Raw genomic sequence first — 8,872 nt, forward strand, 5'->3', positions numbered from 1 at the left:
CCTGACAGGAACCTGCTCCAGCGCGGGCTTCAGATGGGGTCACAGCCTCCTTCGGGCATCCACCCGCTCCGGTGTGAGGTCCTCCATGGGCTACAGGTGGACATCTGCTCCACCATGGACCTCCATGGGCTGCAGGGGGACAGCCTGCCTCCCCATGGGCTTCACCACAAGATGTGGGGAAAATCTCTGCTCTGGTGCCTGGGGCACCTCCTCCCCCTCCTTCTTCACTGACCTTGGTGTCTGCAGGGTTGTTTATCTCACATCTTCTCACTCCTCTCTCTAGCTGCAAAATGAGTGGGGTTTGTTTTTTTTTCTCTTCCTCTTCTTAATTCTGTTATCACAGAGGCATTACCATCATTACTGATTGGCTTTGCCTTTGGAGCTGGTGGCCTTGGCTGTGTCCGCCATGGGGAAAGCTTCTGGCAGCTTCTCTCACAGAAGTCACCCCTATGTCCCCCCAGCTACCAAAACCTTGCCATGCAAACCCAATACACACGGCGAGCGCTCCCAAATCCATCCCATGCGCCATCTTCCAGTGCGGGGCAGGGGCTGGAGCAGCATCTGCAGGCACAGGCAGGACCATCTCCCAGACAGGATCACAATGTGGGACAAAACAGAGGGGACCATCCCCTTGGAGAATCCCTCTCCCTGAGGCTTTTGTCCGAGCTGTGACACAGCAGCTCCAGAGTGGCTCACAGGAGCTGCCTGCAGGTCAGCATCCTTTCCTGGCTCGGAGAAGGATGCTGTCTTGTGGGCAGGGGGCCCCTTTTCCTTGCTGGGGGCTGGGGGGTGCACATACACAGATGCAGCCACTGGCACAGCCTGGGGTGACGAGGTGATGTGATCCTGGCAGAGAGGAGGGAAGGCAGCATCCAACTGATGGCTGGGGAAGGACAAAAGGGTCTTTCAAAGAAGAAAGTGGCGCTGACTCAGGCTCCAAAGGGAATTCCTGTGAGAGCTGGTCTTTGGAGAGGTGTTTCTGGTACAGTGGCACAGATTCTGTGTCACCTCAGAGGGGTTGCTGCTGGGTTTGTGGGGAGGTGACTGGCCATGGGTCATGCAGGGCTTCATGACAGGCTCTGGCAGCAGCCCTGTAGCTCCCAGGTGCAGGGTCCCTTCGGTAACAGGTCTGGCTGGGGCCAGTTTAACAGTTCCCCTGGCCCTGCTCCAGACAAGATTGGGAAATGACCTGGGGTTAAAAAAACACAACACTTTCCTGAACACACTTTGTTTGTTTTTAAACTAGAGCCCAGCACAGCCCAACCTTATGGTTGAATTAGCACAACCAGCAAGGCAGTGACTGGGCACCAGTGGCATCATTTAAGCTGGGTCTGCCCTGAAGGAATCACAGCCTGAGCCAGTTTGAAACCGCTTTTCATTGCCCTCACCCCTCGGCTGTCCTGGGAACCATGGCCAAGTTTCCTGGCTCCTTGGGGCAGTGGTGGAAGCAGAGCTGAGGCTGTTTATATCCCTGCTCCTTTTCAGCTGAGAAGTTTCAGTACAGATTTGAAAATATTTTGACTCTTTGTGGGGTCGGTTGCATTATCAGGCCTTTTGCTTTTTGAATAACCTTTGTGCTGAATGTGCCAATTCTTTCAGTGTCTCTTTCCACTGTGACATTAACCCTCAAGCAGCTGAGATATTCCTGCATCAGAAATCTAGGAAAACTTAGAGGAAAATGTCTTGGGCTGGGGCAGGGATGGCCTGTGCACTGGGTGTGCTGGCTCCTGCCCCTTGGTCTGGGCTGGAGCATCACTTTGAGGTTTGCAGAGCTCAGATCCCCGTCGCCACATCCCCTCCTTTTGAGCTTCAGGGCTCTGGTTTTACAGAAGCTCAAAAGCATTGAGGAGACAAGGACTTGGGGACTGGGCTGTTGATTTTGGCACCTTGAAAAGTATCCACTCAACCTGCAGCAGTTCATAACTGTTGAGGTGAGCAGAGGGGACAGGTAGGAGATAAGCACCATGGTGTGGGGTCAAGAGAAGAGAAAGGTCTCTTTGCAAAGTACCACAACCCCGACAGTGGTAGGAGGAAAGCTGCTGCTGTGATCTGCACCAGATAAGAGGGAAACCACAGGGCCAGAGTCTAAGTGGATAAATTGTTCCCAAATGGATTCTCCTCAGACTCTAAATAAACATCAACACTTAATGAGCACCTGGAAGGAGCTGGGGTGGGCAGAGCCTGGGCCGGTGGCTGTGTGCTTTCTCTGATAACCCGCAGGTTGTCGCGTGGGCTCTCCCATGAGCTCCTGCCCTTGGATGGCATCTGGATGAATTATGAGATGCAAACAATACATTTCAAAGTATTTACAACTTTGGAAGGCTGGATTTGGATGGTGCAATTAAATAAAGAAAACTGATGACAGCCTGGTATCATCTCCTAGATTGAAATAAAGAGTTCACTTCCTGACTTTTCATTTCTCAATAAATAAATTAATTAGGCTCTTTCCAGGCTGAAGTTCATCTGCAAACTTCCTGCACGATACCTGATTTGCCCAGAAAATCTCCTGGTCAGATCACACAACTACTGGAGAAAAGGGAGCTCTTGCTAGATCGCCTAGAATGTGCCTGCAAGTGCCATTGCCTCACTGGCTGTGCTGGGACCTGGATGTGGGTGCAATATGCTGGCAGTTTCAGTGCAGGACAGGAGAGCCTGGCACACACTCTACCCATGTTCTTCCCAACCACAGGTCAGCCTCCAGGTGAGGTCCACCTGGAATTCTCATCCCACCCCTTAGAGATGGTTCCTTCTGTCTTTGTTTGTTGAGGCAAACTCATTATGTAGACTATGAGGCTGAAGCCCTTGTCTCCAGACAGCTTTCAGAGGTGCTCTAGATGGAAGAAGACTCCACTCCAGTCTCTGCTGAAGAGCAGCCAAAGTCCCCTCCCAGCACACTGGCTGGAGGAAGCAAGGGCGATTTGCAGCCCATTTCCAGGCGCTTTGAGTACAACCCTGTGTGCTGCACCAGGGCTAGGCTTGCTTTGTGATTTGCATCCTGTGTTGAGCAACACTGCTTTTGTCTTGGGATAAAATGCCTTGGGAGAGAGGCTGCCACAAATCTCAACATTTCAATGCAATACAACAGGCCCACAGGTTTCTCATCCGTCCTCATTGCCTGTTGATAGACAGTCAGCTGCCTGGTGGCTTTGAAGGAGCCCTCGAAGGTCACTGGACAAGTCCCCAAGGGTTCAAGGCAGGAATACGCAAATCAGTGGGACCTGACTGTGAGCAGCTGCTTGCCACGTGTGCCGGCTAGCAATGGGGAGAACTCCAGTGCTCAGAGACTGTTAAAATCTGGCTCATAATCTGAACATCTCAGAGCTGTAAATCTCCCAGGAATAAGTCTTGCTCCTCTGATGATTCCTGTGGAGCCAGAGATACCATGTGGACAGGCAGGAAATACCTAGTGAGATTTCAGTGCTCCAGTCCAGTCTGGAACTAATAAATGTGGAAGCAGTTATGAAAATATCTCCCTCCCTGAAATTAATAAAAACATATATCAGACCATAGTCAGACAGGTTCATGTCAGAGGTTAAGTCACAATTAGCGTCTGTCGCTGTTGGAACCAACTCCCATGGCTTGGGGGGCTGGAGGGGGGACAGACAGCCACCGTGCCTGGTTTGCAGCAGCTTCAGGGTGCTCTCCAAAGGCATCTTGTGCTATTGGGAAGAACTCTGGACTCACAGCACTGGAGAAAAGTTGATAATTGTGTCATCAAAGTAACCCTCAGTAGCTGATCTGATGGGACTTGTTCTTTCCTCTTTAGGGTTTGATCTGTAACCAGCTCTGGACTTTCTCCCCGTTATCTGTCCTTAAAACCACATCCCAGAGTCCACATACTGGTTGTTGGCTTTGCCAAGCTGTCTGCTGCCCAGTTTTGATGGCCAGTATATGAGCTGGCTAGGGGTGCTGACGGTTTACCATGGATGTGCCTGGTTTACCCCTACTGCCTTCTAGTGTGAGGACAATCCCCAAAACACATTCATGGGTTGAATCCATCAAGTTCTTCTGTTTAGCATTTGCTGCTCCTACTTACTCCCTAGCATCTGCTGAAAGTTCACCCTTCCTGCTGATGGGTCTGCCGATGACCATTGCTGCTGGGGGGTTCTGATGTACAGAGGTTAATCTTGTACCAAAGACAAGAGGGAGCACTGTGGGTTGGCACTGCCCTGCTGGGCACCCGAGAGTCCACCAACAGGACAAAGCTTCTCCTGCCCTGTCACTACAGGCTTGGTTTTGAGCTTGGTTTGGCCAGTGAAAGTAAGAATTTCAGGGAATTTAGCTGCAAAACTCCATCAACTTTGACCGAACATATCCCCCATTTTTCAGTGACTTAGAAACTCAGCCAAGCTTGAGCAGTTCTTCTTAAAGACAGCAACAGACACATCCCTACCAGGGAGCAATGTTTTTCTTTTTAAGCCTTGGCTTCAGATATACAGGCGATAGATTTTCTTTAAGGAAAGAAATCCCCAAATTTGTTAGCATTGGCACAACATTGTATTTTTCACTAGCCTTGTTCCTCAGCAGCAGCTGAATCATTTTAGCAGGAATTTTTCCAGAAATATTCAGCCTGAGTTAGACACTCAGTCTCAAACATTTCAGCCAGTTTGACATTTTTTTTTACATGAAAGAAAATAAGAGTCTTATCATTGGAAATCTCAGGCAGGTGTAAATGTTGCTGTTACCAACTTGGGCTTCAATATTGTAGAGGGTTGTTATACTTTGCAGAACCAATGTTGACAGAGGGACATCTCCAGGGGGCGTGTAGGGGTTTGGGAACTGGGCAAAGTGGGAAGTGAAGGGCACTTGAGGTGTGCAGCATCCCCAAGGAGGTCCTGGGTGACTCTGATACCATCTTGTCTGGAGCTTTTCTGCAGAATTGCCATTCCTCAGGTTTCTCGTGCATGGAGAAGTTTTCTCCAGTCCCTTTTTTGTGTCACCAGGAAGATTTTCTCCCCAGGACCCCTCTCTCTTGCTTCACCTACATTTGTAGTTTGGTCTTTCCTTGCTCTCAGGGGTGCTCTCAGGGTAAAGAGGGGCAAGAGACATTTCATCTCATGGGGAGCAGATGGGATTGTGAGGCGCTACCCAAGAAGCTTTCAGCCCCAGCAGTGGGGGGTCTCTGGGATGCATCACAAGGATGGGGCTTTCCTGCCCCCACCACCAGTGCATGCTTGTGTTTGCAACAAGCCAGGTTTGTGGCGCTGGCTCCGTGGGCAATGCCAGCCAGAGCTGTGTATGTTGTGGTGTGTCTGCATACTTTCCTCCATCTTTTTCCTCTGACTCTCAGGAAAACCTGGGGCCTGGCACAGACCCTGCGTCTCCCCCTCACAGCCACAACACCCCAATGGATTTCCCCTTTGGTGGATTAGCTCGAGCAAACCAAACCAATTTCCGATCCTCCTCCTTACTCAGGCTTAGCAGTGCACACAAACGAATTTTCCTGAGCAAACGTTTTTGTTTAGTGTCAGCCGGCTGGGTCTGTGGTGGGTGGCACTGAGCCATACGAGAGAGCACGGGGCCACCCGCCCTGCAAGCAGAGCTGGATCTGGCCACTCAGTCCCAGTGGTTCCAAGCTCCGGAGGCCACGTGTGGTGGCTGTACTGTGCAGGGCTTCATTGCTGCTGTGGTCAGTGTTCGTCCATGCTTTGCCATTTTGCTGCAGCAAATGTGGACAGAAACCCCTTCCCCAGCTGTGGCAATGCCAGGGGACATCCCTGCAGGGCCACACCACCCAGGATCTCTTGCTGGGCACTGCCCCGGCAGCCTGTGTGGGACCAGAGGGGTTTGTTGGCCAGTGCGGGAGCTCATCCATCATCTCCAGGTTCATGCCCAGCAGCTTCAAAACCTCAAGCCAGCTGGCAGCAGGCTTGAAGGGACATGATGCTGTACGGCACCAGGGACACGCTCCCTTGTCTCCATAGGGGTTTTCTCTTTACCTCCCAGTCCAGCAAGCAGATGGATCTCCACTGGCTCTGGCTGCTCCATCTCCACTGTTCCCTCTCTTTGATTTAAGGGTGGCTGTTTTCTTGACCAATAAGACCCTCAAAAATAATATCCCTGAAGAGATCTCCAGGGGTCCTCTGGGAACAGGTTGCCTGGGGCAGTGGTGGAGTCCCCATCCCTGGAGGGATTGAAGAGTCGTGTAGACATAGTGCTGAGGGACATGGGTTAGTCGGGGACTGGTCAGTGTGGGGTTAATGATTGGACTTGATGATCTTAAAGGTCTTTTCCAATCGAGGCAGTTCTGGGATTCTGTGAGCAAGGCCTCTCCCCAGATGGGCACGGGCAGGGTGTCCCTCTCAGCAGCCAGGACAATGCACGCAAGCCTTGCTCCTGCAGAAGGGAAATAATGGCTCAGGCTGAGCTAGCAATTTTCTGGCAAAAAAAAACTTGTCTGGGAAAAGGACAGTTTTAAGGAGACTGAGACTATTCATAAATTCAAGTCAAATTTAGAGATTACTTTCAGCCCCTGGCTTCTTCTAACCTCCCCTTTCCCTTCCCCCCTCCCCTGAATTATTGTTTGCAAAAATTAAAACAAAATGTTTTGGGGTTTTTGTTTGTTTAAAAAGCAATTTGCATTTTTAAAATTGCCAAAATATAAGTTTTGGAAGGGTGGGGTCTTTTGAAAAGGCAGCATTGTCATTGCTGAATGAAAACCGCGGAGAGGAATGTGTCCTGGGAGACGCAGGGCGCGGGGATGCGGGGCCCAGGGGACACGGTGGCAGCACAAAAGACCACAACCACAGCTCCCACCGCACAGCTCCAGCCTCACTTCCCATTCACGTATCTCCTTTCATTCTCCCAAATGGAAAATCCTGCCTGCCTTGACCTTCCTCAGTGGATTAATTTGACCAAGTCGCTGTTTTTAATGCAGAGATGCTTCTGCTGTAGTTTCTTCACCCAGCTCCAAACCGCAGCGTTCCTTTTTTCTGTCTGACCTTCTCCAGGTTTCTGAACATCTGCATTTAAGTGATATCTCGTTATTCATATCAGAGCCTGATGGCCCAGGTAGAGACTCTTTGATGAAATTCTGTACATCTGCGCGCAATAAAGTCAGCAAACAAAAGGCTTGTGAGGTCCTTGGCAAAATAAGAGAAAGAAGAGAGCAGGAGGCAGCAGCACTGAGCTTAGTCAAGCAACCGCAGCCAAAACTTTTCATCGGAGAGGTGTCAGCACCTGCCACATGTTTTGCCCATAGCAGGGTCTGCACTGGGTCTGCAGCCTGTGCAGAGGTGTCTTCTCCACCAGGTGAAAAGCAAAGCGTGGGGAGTGTAGGTGATGCCAGTGTTGGGAGGTGATTTTTATTACAGCTGGTGACGGCGTTCATAGAAAGAAAAGATGGGTTGCTAAAGAGCCACTTACTGTGGCAGGGAAATTCAAACCAAGAAGCACTGGCTGGAAATTAAAGCCAGGCCGATTCATGTTAGGAACAAGGCAAAATGCTTTAGCACAGCGGGGGATTAGCCATCAGCCGAGGGAGATGGTGGGCGGGAGCCGCGTTTCCTGAGTGCCTCTGTCCAGGGAAAATGTGGCCGGACGAGCCGCACACTCTGCCCGCGGCACCCGGGGACTGTGCACAGACTCGGAGCTGGGATCCAAAAGCATCGTGACCTGCAGCTGGGTCCCCATTGATCCTAAAGGCCAGTCCCATTGACAGTGGTGTGCCCAGGCTTTGTCCACACTCAGCATCTCCAGGACCCCATTGCCAGTTTTCTCTGAGGCTGTAGCATCAGCATGATGGATCCCATCAAGACATGTCCCAGACTTGTCCCCAGCAAGGACTTCCTGATGCCCAGACTGGTCATTTATTGCATTGCCCTAATTCTTCCATCCCTATGCACTATTGTCAGGAAAAAATAGGATGGCTATTTTCCTTCAGTCACACCAAGCCTCTGCCACTGGGCATCTGCAAACATATCAGGCTACAAAAGGAGCTGACAGCTAGCCGTGGCTAGTGACCAGCAGTGCACAACACTGGCCACTCAGGACCCAGGCACTCAGAGCGAGCACAGGAGATAGTAATTTCCATTAAAACCTTTCTCCTTGGTCAGTTTGACCCCTTCTGTCTGCATAAACAGGTGGATCAGAGGGGGTTGGGTGATGGAAAAGCACCCATCTGCGTGGGGTTAGGAGGCAATCCATGCCCAGCATATGTTTTTGGTGCCTTGGGAGTGCAGGTGGAAGGAGGGGACAGAGCCAAGGCTAAGGTGATGGAACCAAAAGAAGCTGAGAAGTCATGGTGGAGGGGTAGCTGTTGCTCCCTGGCTGTGGTGCTTGCGAGAAGCTTGCAGGAAGGCCAAGTGCAGGGACACTGGGCATGGAGAGGGGCTTGACCAACCAACACCGTCTCCCAGCTCATTCGCTCCCTCGTGGGAGGATTTATACACCAAGGCATACACAGTCTTTAGGTTGTTTGCTCTGGATGAGGACAAGAACAGTTGATTTTGGGAGCTCCTTGCAGCTTCTTGTGAGGTTCAGCTTCTTCCCTTCTCCAGACAATGGATTTTCTTATCCCTGAAAGATCAATGTGAAATTGATGCTGGGAGCAGGGCTGCGAGCAGCTCTGCACACTCTACTTATCCCTCCACGTTCCGGAGCAGCTCTGCCCTGGCAGGACCAGCTGAAATATTTGCAAAGATCTTGAGAAAATCCCAGGAGTTCTGCTTTCCTGCTTTGCAAAAATATTTCTGCTTATCAAGCAACCCAAAGAAATGTGAAGATTTTCACTCACTCTTCGGGTGGGCTCAGCTTTGAATTCTGAAAAGGGATTTGCCAATGCAATCTTGCAAAATACTCCAGAACCAAGTCCAGCTCTCCTAAAACACAAATTTTAGGAGGAGGTGAGCTTTCATGCTCTTTGGAAAACATG

The sequence above is a fragment of the Antrostomus carolinensis genome, unplaced genomic scaffold, assembly GCF_000700745.2.
Source record: "Antrostomus carolinensis isolate BGI_N321 unplaced genomic scaffold, ASM70074v2 scaffold23860, whole genome shotgun sequence".
Taxonomy (NCBI): Eukaryota; Metazoa; Chordata; class Aves; order Caprimulgiformes; family Caprimulgidae; genus Antrostomus; species Antrostomus carolinensis.